A 15998-nucleotide genomic window follows, 5' to 3' on the forward strand; every position below is an offset into this window, starting at 1 on the left:
GTCCAGGATCAACATTAGTAAACTCATAAATTTGATGGTCCAGGATCAACATTAGTGACTTTATAAATTTGATGGTCCAGGATCAACATTAGTGACTTTATATATTTGATGGTCCAGGATCAACATTAGTAAACTTATAAATTTGATGGTCCAGGATCAACATTAGTGACTTTATAAATTTGATGGTCCAGGATCAACATTAGTGACTTTATATATTTGATGGTCCAGGATCAACATTAGTGACTTTATAAATTAGATGGTCCAGGATCAACATTAGTGACTTTATATATTTGATGGTCCAGGATCAACATTAGTGACTTTATATATTTGATGGTCCAGGATCAACATTAGTGACTTTATATATTTGATGGTCCAGGATCAACATTAGTGACTTTATATATTTGATGGTCCAGGATCAACATTAGTGACTTTATATATTTGATGGTCCAGGATCAACATTAGTGACTTTATATATTTGATGGTCCAGGATCAACATTAGTGACTTTATAAATTTGATGGTCCAGGATCAACATTAGTGACTTTATATATTTGATGGTCAATGATCAACATTAGTGAACTTATTAATTTGATGATCCAGGATCAACATTAGGGACTTTATATAGTTGATGGCCCAGGATCAACATTAGTGACTTAATAAATTTGATGGTCCAGGATCAACATTAGTGAACTTATTAATTTGATGGTCCAGGATCAACATTAGTGAACTTATTAATTTGATGGTCCAGGATCAACATTAGGGACTTTATATAGTTGATGGCCCAGGATCAACATTAGTGAATTTATAAATTTGATGGTCCAGGATCAACATTAGTAAACTCATAAATTTGATGGTCCAGGATCAACATTAGTGATTTCATAAATTTGATGGTCCAGGATCAACATTAGTGAACTTATAAATTTGATGGTCCAGGATCAACATTAGTGACTTTATATAATTGATGGTCCAGGATCAACATTAGTGACTTTATATAATTGATGGTCCAGGATCAACATTAGTAAACTCATAAATTTGATGGTCCAGGATCAACATTACTGAACTTATAAATTAGATGGTCCAGGATCAACATTAGTGACTTTATATAATTGATGGTCCAGGATCAACATTAGTGACTTTATATATTTGATGGTCCAGGATCAACATTAGTGACTTTATATATTTGATGGTCCAGGATCAACATTAGTAAACTCATAAATTTGATAGTCCAGGATCAACATTAGTGAACTTATAAATTAGATGGTCCAGGATCAACATTAGTGACTTCATAAATTTGATGGTCCAGGATCAACATTAGTGACTTTATATATTTGATGGTCCAGGATCAACATTAGTAAACTCATAAATTAGATGGTCCAGGATCAACATTAGTGACTTCATAAATTTGATGGTCCAGGATCAACATTAGTGACTTTATATATTTGATGGTCCAGGATCAACATCAACATTAGTGACTTTATATATTTGATGGTCCAGGATCAACATTAGTGACTTTATATATTTGATGGTCCAGGATCAACATTAGTGACTTTATATATTTGATGGTCCAGGATCAACATTAGTGACTTTATATATTTGATGGTCCAGGATCAACATTAGTGACTTTATAAATTTGATGGTCCAGGATCAACATTAGTGACTTTATTTATTTGATGGTCCAGGATCAACATTAGTAAACTCATAAATTTGATGGTCCAGGATCAACATTAGTGAACTTATAAATTAGATGGTCCAGGATCAACATTAGTGACTTCATAAATTTGATGGTGCAGGATCAACATTAATGAATTGCTGAATTTGATGGTCCAGGATCAACATTAGAGACTTTATAAATTTGATGGTCCAAGATCAACATTAGTGACTTTATATATTTGATGGTCCAGGATCAACATTAGTAAACTCATAAATTTGATGGTCCTTGATCAACATGAGTGACTTTATAAATTAGATGGTCCAGGATCAACATTAGTGACTTTATAAATTTGATGGTCCAGGATCAACATTAGTAAACTCATAAATTTGATGGTCCAGGATCAACATTAGTGACTTTATATATTTGATGGTCCAGGATCAACATTAGTGACTTTATATATTTGATGGTCCAGGATCAACATTAGTAAACTTATAAATTTGATGGTCCAGGATCAACATTAGTGACTTCATAAATTTGATGGTCCAGGATCAACATTAGTGACTTTATATATTTGATGGTCCAGGATCAACATTAGTGACTTTATATATTTGATGGTCCAGGATCAACATTAGTGACTTTATATATTTGATGGTCCAGGATCAACATTAGTGACTTTATAAATTAGATGGTCCAGGATCAACATTAGTAAACTTATAAATTTGATGGTCCAGGATCAACATTAGTGACTTCATAAATTTGATGGTCCAGGATCAACATTAGTGACTTTATATATTTGATGGTCCAGGATCAACATTAGTGACTTTATATATTTGATGGTCCAGGATCAACATTAGTGACTTTATAAATTTGATGGTCAATGATCAACATTAGTGAACTTATTAATTTGATGGTCCAGGATCAACATTAGTGACTTTATATATTTGATGGTCCAGGATCAACATTAGTGAACTTATTAATTTGATGGTCCAGGATCAACATTAGTGACTTTATAAATTTGATGGTCCAGGATCAACATTAGTAAACTCATAAATTTGATGGTCCAGGATCAACATTAGTGAACTTATAAATTTGATGGTCCAGGATCAACATTAGTGAACTTATAAATTTGATGGGCCAGAATCAACATTAGTGACTTCATAAATTTGATGGTCCAGGATCAACATTAGTGAACTTATAAATTTGATGGTCCAGGATCAACATTAGTGACTTCATAAATTTGATGGTCCAGGATCAACATTAGTAAACTTATAAATTTGATGGTCCAGGATCAACATTAGTGACTTTATAAATTAGATGGTCCAGGATAAACATTAGTGACTTTATAAATTAGATGGTCCAGGATCAACATTAGTGACTTTATATATTTGATGGTCCAGGATCAACATTTGTGACTTTAAATATTTGATGGTCCAGGATCAACATTAGTGACTTTATAAGTTTGATGGTCCAGGATCAACATTAGTGACTTTATATATTTGATGGTCCAGGATCAACATTAGTGACTTTATATATTTGATGGTCCAGGATCAACATTAGTGACTTTATATATTTGATGGTCCAGGATCAACATTAGTGACTTTATATATTTGATGGTCCAGGATCAACATTAGTAAACTCATAAATTTGATGGTCCAGGATCAACATTAGTGACTTTATAAATTTGATGGTCCAGGATCAACATTAGTAAACTCATAAATTTGATGGTCCAGGATCAACATTAGTGAACTTATAAATTTGATGGTCCAGGATCAACATTAGTGAACTTATAAATTTGATGGTCCAGGATCAACATTAGTGACTTTATATATTTGATGGTCCAGGATCAACATTAGTGAACTTATAAATTTGATGGTCCAGGATCAACATTAGTGACTTCATAAATTTGATGGTCCAGGATCAACATTAGTAAACTTATAAATTTGATGGTCCAGGATCAACATTAGTGACTTTATAAATTTGATGGTCCAGGATCAACATTAGTGACTTCATAAATTTGATGGTCCAGGATCAACATTAGTAAACTTATAAATTTGATGGTCCAGGATCAACATTAGTGACTTTATAAATTAGATGGTCCAGGATCAACATTAGTGAACTTATAAATTTGATGGTCCAGGATCAACATTAGTGACTTTATATATTTGATGGTCCAGGATCAACATTAGAGACTTTATAAATTTGATGGTCCAGGATCAACATTATTGACTTTATAAATTTGATGGTCCAGGATCAACATTAGTGACTTTATATATTTGATGGTCCAGGATCAACATTAGTGACTTTATATATTTGATGGTCCAGGATCAACATTAGTGACTTTATATATTTGATGGTCCGGGATCAACATTAGTAAACTCATAAATTTGATGGTCCAGGATCAACATTAGTGAACTTATAAATTAGATGGTCCAAGATCAACATTAGTGACTTAATAAATTTGATGGTCCAGGATCAACATTAGTGACTTTATATATTTGATGGTCCAGGATCAACATTAGTAAACTCATAAATTAGATGGTCCAGGATCAACATTAGTGACTTTATAAATTAGATGGTCCAGGATCAACATTAGTGACTTTATAAATTAGATGGTCCAGGATCAACATTAGTGACTTTATAAATTAGATGGTCCAGGATCAACATTAGTGACTTTATATATTTGATGGTCCAGGATCAACATTTGTGACTTTATATATTTGATGGTCCAGGATCAACATTAGTGACTTTATAAATTAGATGGTCCAGGATCAACATTAGTGACTTTATATATTTGATGGTCCAGGATCAACATTTGTGACTTTATAAATTTGATGGTCCAGGATCAACATTAGTGACTTTATAAATTAGATGGTCCAAGATCAACATTAGTGACTTTATATATTTGATGGTCCAGGATCAACATTTGTGACTTTATATATTTGATGGTCCAGGATCAACATTAGTGACTTTATATATTTGATGGTCCAGGATCAACATTAGTGACTTTATAAATTTGATGGTCCAGGATCAACATTAGTGACTTTATATATTTGATGGTCCAGGATCAACATTTGTGACTTTATATATTTGATGGTCCAGGATCAACATTAGTGACTTTATATATTTGATGGTCCAGGATCAACATTAGTGACTTTATATATTTGATGGTCCAGGATCAACATTAGTGACTTTATATATTTGATGGTCCAGGATCAACATTAGTGACTTTATATATTTGATGGTCCAGGATCAACATTAGTGACTTTATATATTTGATGGTCCAGGATCAACATTAGTGACTTTATATATTTGATGGTCCAGGATCAACATTAGTGACTTTATATATTTGATGGTCCAGGATCAACATTAGTGACTTTATATATTTGATGGTCCAGGATCAACATTAGTGACTTTATATATTTGATGGTCCAGGATCAACATTAGTGACTTTATAAATTTGATGGTCCAGGATCAACATTAGTGAACTTATAAATTTGATGGTCCAGGATCAACATTAGTGACTTTATATATTTGATGGTCCAGGATCAACATTAGTGACTTCATAAATTTGATGGTCCAGGATCAACATTAGTGACTTTATAAATTTGATGGTCCAGGATCAACATTAGTGACTTTATATATTTGATGGTCCAGGATCAACATTAGTGACTTTATATATTTGATGGTCCAGGATCAACATTAGTGACTTTATATATTTGATGGTCCAGGATCAACATTAGTGACTTTATATATTTGATGGTCCAGGATCAACATTAGTGACTTTATAAATTTGATGGTCCAGGATCAACATTAGTAAACTTATAAATTTGATGGTCCAGGATCAACATTAGTGACTTTATATATTTGATGGTCCAGGATCAACATTAGTGACTTTATTTGATGGTCCAGGATCAACATTAGTGACTTTATATATTTGATGGTCCAGGATCAACATTAGTGAACTTATAAATTTGATGGTCCAGGATCAACATTAGTGACTTTATAAATTTGATGGTCCAGGATCAACATTAGTGACTTTATAAATTTGATGGTTTAGGATCAACATTAGTAAACTTATAAATTTGATGGTCCAGGATCAACATTAGTGACTTTATATATTTGATGGTTTAGGATCAACATTAGTGACTTTATATATTTGATGGTCCAGGATCAACATTAGTGACTTTATATATTTGATGGTCCAGGATCAACATCAACATTAGTGACTTTATAAATTTGATGGTCCAGGATCAACATTAGTGAACTTATTAATTTGATGGTCCAGGATCAACATTAGTGACTTTATATATTTGATGGTCCAGGATCAACATTAGTGACTTTATATATTTGATGGTCCAGGATCAACATTAGTGACTTTATTTGATGGTCCAGGATCAACATTAGTGACTTTATATATTTGATGGTCCAGGATCAACATTAGTGACTTCATAAATTTGATGGTCCAGGATCAACATTAGTGACTTTATAAATTTGATGGTCCAGGATCAACATTATTGAACTTATTAATTTGATGGTCCAGGATCAACATTAGTGACTTTATATATTTGATGGTCCAGGATCAACATTAGTAAACTCATAAATTTGATGGTCCAGGATCAACATTAGTGAACTTATAAATTAGATGGTCCAGGATCAACATTAGTGACTTCATAAATTTGATGGTACAGGATCAACATTAATGAATTGATGAATTTGATGGTCCAGGATCAACATTAGAGACTTTATAAATTTGATGGTCCAGGATCAACATTAGTGACTTTATATATTTGATGGTCCAGGATCAACATTAGTAAACTCATAAATTTGATGGTCCAGGATCAACATTAGTGACTTTATAAATTAGATGGTCCAGGATCAACATTAGTGACTTTATATAATTGATGGTCCAGGATCAACATTAGTGACTTTATATAATTGATGGTCCAGGATCAACATTAGTAAACTCATAAATTTGATGGTCCAGGATCAACATTAGTGACTTTATATATTTGATGGTCCAGGATCAACATTAGTGACTTTATATATTTGATGGTCCAGGATCAACATTAGTGACTTTATAAATTTGATGGTCCAGGATCAACATTAGTGACTTTATATATTTAATGGTCCAGGATCAACATTAGTAAACTCATAAATTTGATGGTCCAGGATCAACATTAGTGACTTTATAAATTTGATGGTCCAGGATCAACATTAGTGACTTTATATATTTGATGGTCCAGGATCAACATTAGTAAACTTATAAATTTGATGGTCCAGGATCAACATTAGTGACTTTATAAATTTGATGGTCCAGGATCAACATTAGTGACTTTATATATTTGATGGTCCAGGATCAACATTAGTGACTTTATAAATTAGATGGTCCAGGATCAACATTAGTGACTTTATATATTTGATGGTCCAGGATCAACATTAGTGACTTTATATATTTGATGGTCCAGGATCAACATTAGTGACTTTATATATTTGATGGTCCAGGATCAACATTAGTGACTTTATATATTTGATGGTCCAGGATCAACATTAGTGACTTTATATATTTGATGGTCCAGGATCAACATTAGTGACTTTATATATTTGATGGTCCAGGATCAACATTAGTGACTTTATAAATTTGATGGTCCAGGATCAACATTAGTGACTTTATATATTTGATGGTCAATGATCAACATTAGTGAACTTATTAATTTGATGATCCAGGATCAACATTAGGGACTTTATATAGTTGATGGCCCAGGATCAACATTAGTGACTTAATAAATTTGATGGTCCAGGATCAACATTAGTGAACTTATTAATTTGATGGTCCAGCATCAACATTAGTGAACTTATTAATTTGATGGTCCAGGATCAACATTAGGGACTTTATATAGTTGATGGCCCAGGATCAACATTAGTGAATTTATAAATTTGATGGTCCAGGATCAACATTAGTAAACTCATAAATTTGATGGTCCAGGATCAACATTAGTGATTTCATAAATTTGATGGTCCAGGATCAACATTAGTGAACTTATAAATTTGATGGTCCAGGATCAACATTAGTGACTTTATATAATTGATGGTCCAGGATCAACATTAGTGACTTTATATAATTGATGGTCCAGGATCAACATTAGTAAACTCATAAATTTGATGGTCCAGGATCAACATTACTGAACTTATAAATTAGATGGTCCAGGATCAACATTAGTGACTTTATATAATTGATGGTCCAGGATCAACATTAGTGACTTTATATATTTGATGGTCCAGGATCAACATTAGTGACTTTATATATTTGATGGTCCAGGATCAACATTAGTAAACTCATAAATTTGATAGTCCAGGATCAACATTAGTGAACTTATAAATTAGATGGTCCAGGATCAACATTAGTGACTTCATAAATTTGATGGTCCAGGATCAACATTAGTGACTTTATATATTTGATGGTCCAGGATCAACATTAGTAAACTCATAAATTAGATGGTCCAGGATCAACATTAGTGACTTCATAAATTTGATGGTCCAGGATCAACATTAGTGACTTTATATATTTGATGGTCCAGGATCAACATCAACATTAGTGACTTTATATATTTGATGGTCCAGGATCAACATTAGTGACTTTATATATTTGATGGTCCAGGATCAACATTAGTGACTTTATATATTTGATGGTCCAGGATCAACATTAGTGACTTTATATATTTGATGGTCCAGGATCAACATTAGTGACTTTATAAATTTGATGGTCCAGGATCAACATTAGTGACTTTATTTATTTGATGGTCCAGGATCAACATTAGTAAACTCATAAATTTGATGGTCCAGGATCAACATTAGTGAACTTATAAATTAGATGGTCCAGGATCAACATTAGTGACTTCATAAATTTGATGGTGCAGGATCAACATTAATGAATTGCTGAATTTGATGGTCCAGGATCAACATTAGAGACTTTATAAATTTGATGGTCCAAGATCAACATTAGTGACTTTATATATTTGATGGTCCAGGATCAACATTAGTAAACTCATAAATTTGATGGTCCTTGATCAACATGAGTGACTTTATAAATTAGATGGTCCAGGATCAACATTAGTGACTTTATAAATTTGATGGTCCAGGATCAACATTAGTAAACTCATAAATTTGATGGTCCAGGATCAACATTAGTGACTTTATATATTTGATGGTCCAGGATCAACATTAGTGACTTTATATATTTGATGGTCCAGGATCAACATTAGTAAACTTATAAATTTGATGGTCCAGGATCAACATTAGTGACTTCATAAATTTGATGGTCCAGGATCAACATTAGTGACTTTATATATTTGATGGTCCAGGATCAACATTAGTGACTTTATATATTTGATGGTCCAGGATCAACATTAGTGACTTTATATATTTGATGGTCCAGGATCAACATTAGTGACTTTATAAATTAGATGGTCCAGGATCAACATTAGTAAACTTATAAATTTGATGGTCCAGGATCAACATTAGTGACTTCATAAATTTGATGGTCCAGGATCAACATTAGTGACTTTATATATTTGATGGTCCAGGATCAACATTAGTGACTTTATATATTTGATGGTCCAGGATCAACATTAGTGACTTTATAAATTTGATGGTCAATGATCAACATTAGTGAACTTATTAATTTGATGGTCCAGGATCAACATTAGTGACTTTATATATTTGATGGTCCAGGATCAACATTAGTGAACTTATTAATTTGATGGTCCAGGATCAACATTAGTGACTTTATAAATTTGATGGTCCAGGATCAACATTAGTAAACTCATAAATTTGATGGTCCAGGATCAACATTAGTGAACTTATAAATTTGATGGTCCAGGATCAACATTAGTGAACTTATAAATTTGATGGGCCAGAATCAACATTAGTGACTTCATAAATTTGATGGTCCAGGATCAACATTAGTGAACTTATAAATTTGATGGTCCAGGATCAACATTAGTGACTTCATAAATTTGATGGTCCAGGATCAACATTAGTAAACTTATAAATTTGATGGTCCAGGATCAACATTAGTGACTTTATAAATTAGATGGTCCAGGATAAACATTAGTGACTTTATAAATTAGATGGTCCAGGATCAACATTAGTGACTTTATATATTTGATGGTCCAGGATCAACATTTGTGACTTTAAATATTTGATGGTCCAGGATCAACATTAGTGACTTTATAAGTTTGATGGTCCAGGATCAACATTAGTGACTTTATATATTTGATGGTCCAGGATCAACATTAGTGACTTTATATATTTGATGGTCCAGGATCAACATTAGTGACTTTATATATTTGATGGTCCAGGATCAACATTAGTGACTTTATATATTTGATGGTCCAGGATCAACATTAGTAAACTCATAAATTTGATGGTCCAGGATCAACATTAGTGACTTTATAAATTTGATGGTCCAGGATCAACATTAGTAAACTCATAAATTTGATGGTCCAGGATCAACATTAGTGAACTTATAAATTTGATGGTCCAGGATCAACATTAGTGAACTTATAAATTTGATGGTCCAGGATCAACATTAGTGACTTTATATATTTGATGGTCCAGGATCAACATTAGTGAACTTATAAATTTGATGGTCCAGGATCAACATTAGTGACTTCATAAATTTGATGGTCCAGGATCAACATTAGTAAACTTATAAATTTGATGGTCCAGGATCAACATTAGTGACTTTATAAATTTGATGGTCCAGGATCAACATTAGTGACTTCATAAATTTGATGGTCCAGGATCAACATTAGTAAACTTATAAATTTGATGGTCCAGGATCAACATTAGTGACTTTATAAATTAGATGGTCCAGGATCAACATTAGTGAACTTATAAATTTGATGGTCCAGGATCAACATTAGTGACTTTATATATTTGATGGTCCAGGATCAACATTAGAGACTTTATAAATTTGATGGTCCAGGATCAACATTATTGACTTTATAAATTTGATGGTCCAGGATCAACATTAGTGACTTTATATATTTGATGGTCCAGGATCAACATTAGTGACTTTATATATTTGATGGTCCAGGATCAACATTAGTGACTTTATATATTTGATGGTCCGGGATCAACATTAGTAAACTCATAAATTTGATGGTCCAGGATCAACATTAGTGAACTTATAAATTAGATGGTCCAAGATCAACATTAGTGACTTAATAAATTTGATGGTCCAGGATCAACATTAGTGACTTTATATATTTGATGGTCCAGGATCAACATTAGTAAACTCATAAATTAGATGGTCCAGGATCAACATTAGTGACTTTATAAATTAGATGGTCCAGGATCAACATTAGTGACTTTATAAATTTGATGGTCCAGGATCAACATTAGTGACTTTGTATATTTGATGGTCCAGGATCAACATTAGTGACTTTATATATTTGATGGTCCAGGATCAACATTAGTGACTTTATAAATTTGATGGTCCAGGATCAACATTAGTGAACTTATAAATTAGATGGTCCAGGATCAACATTAGTGAACTTATAAATTAGATGGTCCAGGATCAACATTAGAGACTTTATAAATTTGATGGTCCAGGATCAACATTAGTGACTTTATATATTTGATGGTCCAGGATCAACATTAGTAAACTCATAAATTTGATGGTCCAGGATCAACATTAGTAAACTCATAAATTTGATGGTCCAGGATCAACATTAGTGACTTTATATATTTGATGGTCCAGGATCAACATTTGTGACTTGATAAGTTTGATGGTCCAGGATCAACATTAGTGACTTTATAAATTTGATGGTCCAGGATCAACATTATTGACTTTATATATTTGATGGTCCAGGATCAACATTAGTGACTTTATATATTTTATGGTCCAGGATCAACATTAGTGACTTTATATATTTGATGGTCCAGGATAAACATTAGTGACTTTATAAATTAGATGGTCCAGGATCAACATTAGTGACTTTATATATTTGATGGTCCAGGATCAACATTTGTGACTTTAAATATTTGATGGTCCAGGATCAACATTAGTGACTTTATAAGTTTGATGGTCCAGGATCAACATTAGTGACTTTATATATTTGATGGTCCAGGATCAACATTAGTGACTTTATATATTTGATGGTCCAGGATCAACATTAGTGACTTTATATATTTGATGGTCCAGGATCAACATTAGTGACTTTATATATTTGATGGTCCAGGATCAACATTAGTAAACTCATAAATTTGATGGTCCAGGATCAACATTAGTGACTTTATAAATTTGATGGTCCAGGATCAACATTAGTAAACTCATAAATTTGATGGTCCAGGATCAACATTAGTGAACTTATAAATTTGATGGTCCAGGATCAACATTAGTGAACTTATAAATTTGATGGTCCAGGATCAACATTAGTGACTTTATATATTTGATGGTCCAGGATCAACATTAGTGAACTTATAAATTTGATGGTCCAGGATCAACATTAGTGACTTCAGAAATTTGATGGTCCAGGATCAACATTAGTAAACTTATAAATTTGATGGTCCAGGATCAACATTAGTGACTTTATAAATTTGATGGTCCAGGATCAACATTAGTGACTTCATAAATTTGATGGTCCAGGATCAACATTAGTAAACTTATAAATTTGATGGTCCAGGATCAACATTAGTGACTTCATAAATTTGATGGTCCAGGATCAACATTAGTAAACTTATAAATTTGATGGTCCAGGATCAACATTAGTGACTTCATAAATTTGATGGTCCAGGATCAACATTAGTGAACTTATAAATTTGATGGTCCAGGATCAACATTAGTGACTTTATATATTTGATGGTCCAGGATCAACATTAGAGACTTTATAAATTTGATGGTCCAGGATCAACATTATTGACTTTATAAATTTGATGGTCCAGGATCAACATTAGTGACTTTATATATTTGATGGTCCAGGATCAACATTAGTGACTTTATATATTTGATGGTCCAGGATCAACATTAGTGACTTTATATATTTGATGGTCCGGGATCAACATTAGTAAACTCATAAATTTGATGGTCCAGGATCAACATTAGTGAACTTATAAATTAGATGGTCCAAGATCAACATTAGTGACTTAATAAATTTGATGGTCCAGGATCAACATTAGTGACTTTATATATTTGATGGTCCAGGATCAACATTAGTAAACTCATAAATTAGATGGTCCAGGATCAACATTAGTGACTTTATAAATTAGATGGTCCAGGATCAACATTAGTGACTTTATAAATTTGATGGTCCAGGATCAACATTAGTGACTTTGTATATTTGATGGTCCAGGATCAACATTAGTGACTTTATATATTTGATGGTCCAGGATCAACATTAGTGACTTCATAAATTTGATGGTCCAGGATCAACATTAGTGACTTTATATATTTGATGGTCCAGGATCAACATTAGTGACTTTATAAATTTGATGGTCCAGGATCAACATTAGTGAACTTATAAATTAGATGGTCCAGGATCAACATTAGTGAACTTATAAATTAGATGGTCCAGGATCAACATTAGAGACTTTATAAATTTGATGGTCCAGGATCAACATTAGTGACTTTATATATTTGATGGTCCAGGATCAACATTAGTGACTTCATAAATTTGATGGTCCAGGATCAACATTAGTGACTTTATATATTTGATGGTCCAGGATCAACATTAGTGACTTTATATATTTGATGGTCCAGGATCAACATTAGTAAACTCATAAATTTGATGGTCCAGGATCAACATTAGTAAACTCATAAATTTGATGGTCCAGGATCAACATTAGTGACTTTATATATTTGATGGTCCAGGATCAACATTTGTGACTTGATAAGTTTGATGGTCCAGGATCAACAGTAGTGACTTCATAAATTTGATGGTCCAGGATCAACATTAGTGACTTTATAAATTTGATGGTCCAGGATCAACATTAGTGACTTCATAAATTTGATGGTCCAGGATCAACATTAGTGACTTTATAAATTTGATGGTCCAGGATCAACATTAGTGACTTCATAAATTTGATGGTCCAGGATCAACATTAGTGACTTTATAAATTTGATGGTCCAGGATCAACATTAGTAAACTCATAAATTTGATGGTCCAGGATCAACATTAGTGAACTTATAAATTTGATGGTCCAGGATCAACATTAGTGACTTTATAAATTTGATGGTCCAGGATCAACATTAGTGAACTTATAAATTTGATGGTCCAGGATCAACATTAGAGACTTTATAAATTTGACGGTCCAGGATCAACATCAATTAACTATGCTATATAACTAATCTTGCCTTGTCTATGTTCGTAAAAAAACTGTATAAAGTGCAATGGTGGTGTAAAATAAGTAATATGATTAATTTAGAATAGCAGGGCATGTATTATAAAATGCTATTTTTGTTCCTGGTTCAATAGCACAGAAGGAAGTGATTTCAGTGCCACCCATACTGCTTGAGTACTATTATGTGATAATGCAGAGATGGGTTAATGAGGCCTGCTGTCAGCGGGTGCTTATTTAGGTAAAGTAGGGCTGTGTCTGTTTAGAGGGGGTGTTTAGTGTGATGGTAGACTGCAGTAGATTATCTGACAGCAGGGGTGTTTGTGTGTGTGTGTGTGTGTGTGTGTGTGTGTGTGTGTGTGTGTGTGTGTGTGTGTGTGTGTTGCCTCAGGCTTTGCTGTCTTCACCTTAACATTACAACCATACAAAAAACTAACAACAAAAAAAGACAGTAACTGCTTTCAGGTATTTAATCCAACATTCAGGGTTAAGTATTATATAAAGAGTATACTTAACCCTCTACTGCACGCGTTATGATAAACCTATAATAAAATAAATTATTTCTTAACTTATAAACTTTCCTAAAAATGGCTTAACTTGAAGTGCTGTAAAAAGAATTGGAAAAATTAATGTTTTAAGGTACTTTATGAAATGTTGCCATATGGCAATAACGTCCAACCGTGGCTCTAACTTAGAAATTTCAAATTTAAAACCTTCCTTTTAAATAATAATTTAGTTATGAAATTATTTAATTGGTGTTGCAGTGTTTTAAGCTTTAACACAGAACTTATAAATGACACCTTATGCATGCTTTCCATCTCATATTCCAACAGCTTTCATTCCATTCTTTTCTGCTGAATATTATTATAAACAAACCTAATATTGTAATATCATGTATAACATAGTCAATGTAAATATTTTCTCCAGTGAATATAATAACAAATAAAGAACAAGTCTAGTATATCCAGATGCGTCAGAATAATGTAGCTACTACTAGCTAACAATGTTTATATATTATACTTTATACTATACTGTACACCTGTCTTATCTGCCTCTGAGCTAACTTACCTGTCTCTTTCAAACGTCCAGTCTGCATTGTCATGGTCAATGAATCCCGTCTCATCCTCACTTTCATCTGCAGGAAGAGCCAGTTCTGTCCTTTTCTTCTTCCACTTACCATAGAACATGGTGGTGCTCGCTACACTGTTCCCTGTATTCATATATATTCAAAGGTAGTATTGCCATTAAAACTAGATTTTATCCATAAAGCAAACTCCATTAACACATGACTAATCAACATTATATTACTAGCTTTCATGTTGTTACTGTTAAAAGTTAAAAGATTACAGCTGACCTTGCTAGCTAGCTAGCCCATTGAAATATTGCATTCCACTACTGCACAGTTGCTGTTTAGCAACACATACATTTGATCGATTTACAAAACACTAATCTGATTTTAAAAAATTGAGTTGTGAAAATGTCATCATAACTTACTGGAAGTGATGTTTCACTTCTTGTAGATCTGACAGGAGTTGATCCTTTGTTTTTATTGACGTTAACGTTTGCATTTAGCAACTACTCACAACAAACGACGGTCTGTCAGAAATCGCGCTACTGAAAAACACTGCAGGTCATGTGACTTAACCAAAGCACATCATTGGCTACACTGAGGTCTTCGCTTTACAATAAATAAATAAATAAATAAATAAATAAATAAATAAATAAATAAATAAATAAATAATGTTTGTCTTAAAGAAACAGTGGCAGGGAAATTAACATAAGTATTATGTTGCCATTTGGTTACAGGGTTAAATTACATTTGCTCTCACTATTTAGCTGTTTCCCGAATTTACAGTTGAAGTCAGAGTTATTAGCCCCCCTTTATATTTTTTCCCAAAATTTCTGTTAAACAGAAAGATTTTTTCCACACATTTCTAAACATAATAGTTTTAATAACTCATTTCTAATAACTGATTTATTTTATTTTTGCCATAATTACAGTACAGAATA

At 32.6% G+C, this 15998-nt stretch overlaps 1 long non-coding RNA gene across 2 annotated transcripts in view; it reads right to left on the minus strand.

The window, feature by feature from the left end:
* Positions 1-15604, minus strand: part of LOC147834368 (uncharacterized) — a 137336-nt gene extending 121732 nt beyond the window's left edge. For both annotated transcript variants that reach the window (XR_015503801.1, XR_015503800.1), the window contains exons 1-2: positions 15483-15604; positions 15057-15198 (exon numbers count right to left, since the gene is read on the minus strand). This is a non-coding gene — a long non-coding RNA (uncharacterized LOC147834368). The remainder of the gene's footprint in view (positions 1-15056; positions 15199-15482) is intronic.
* Between the last annotated feature and the right edge of the window lie 394 nt (positions 15605-15998).

Source organism: Danio rerio, chromosome 12, assembly GCF_052040795.2.
Source record: "Danio rerio strain M-AB ecotype USA chromosome 12, GRCz13ab, whole genome shotgun sequence".
Lineage (NCBI taxonomy): Eukaryota > Metazoa > Chordata > Actinopteri > Cypriniformes > Danionidae > Danio > Danio rerio.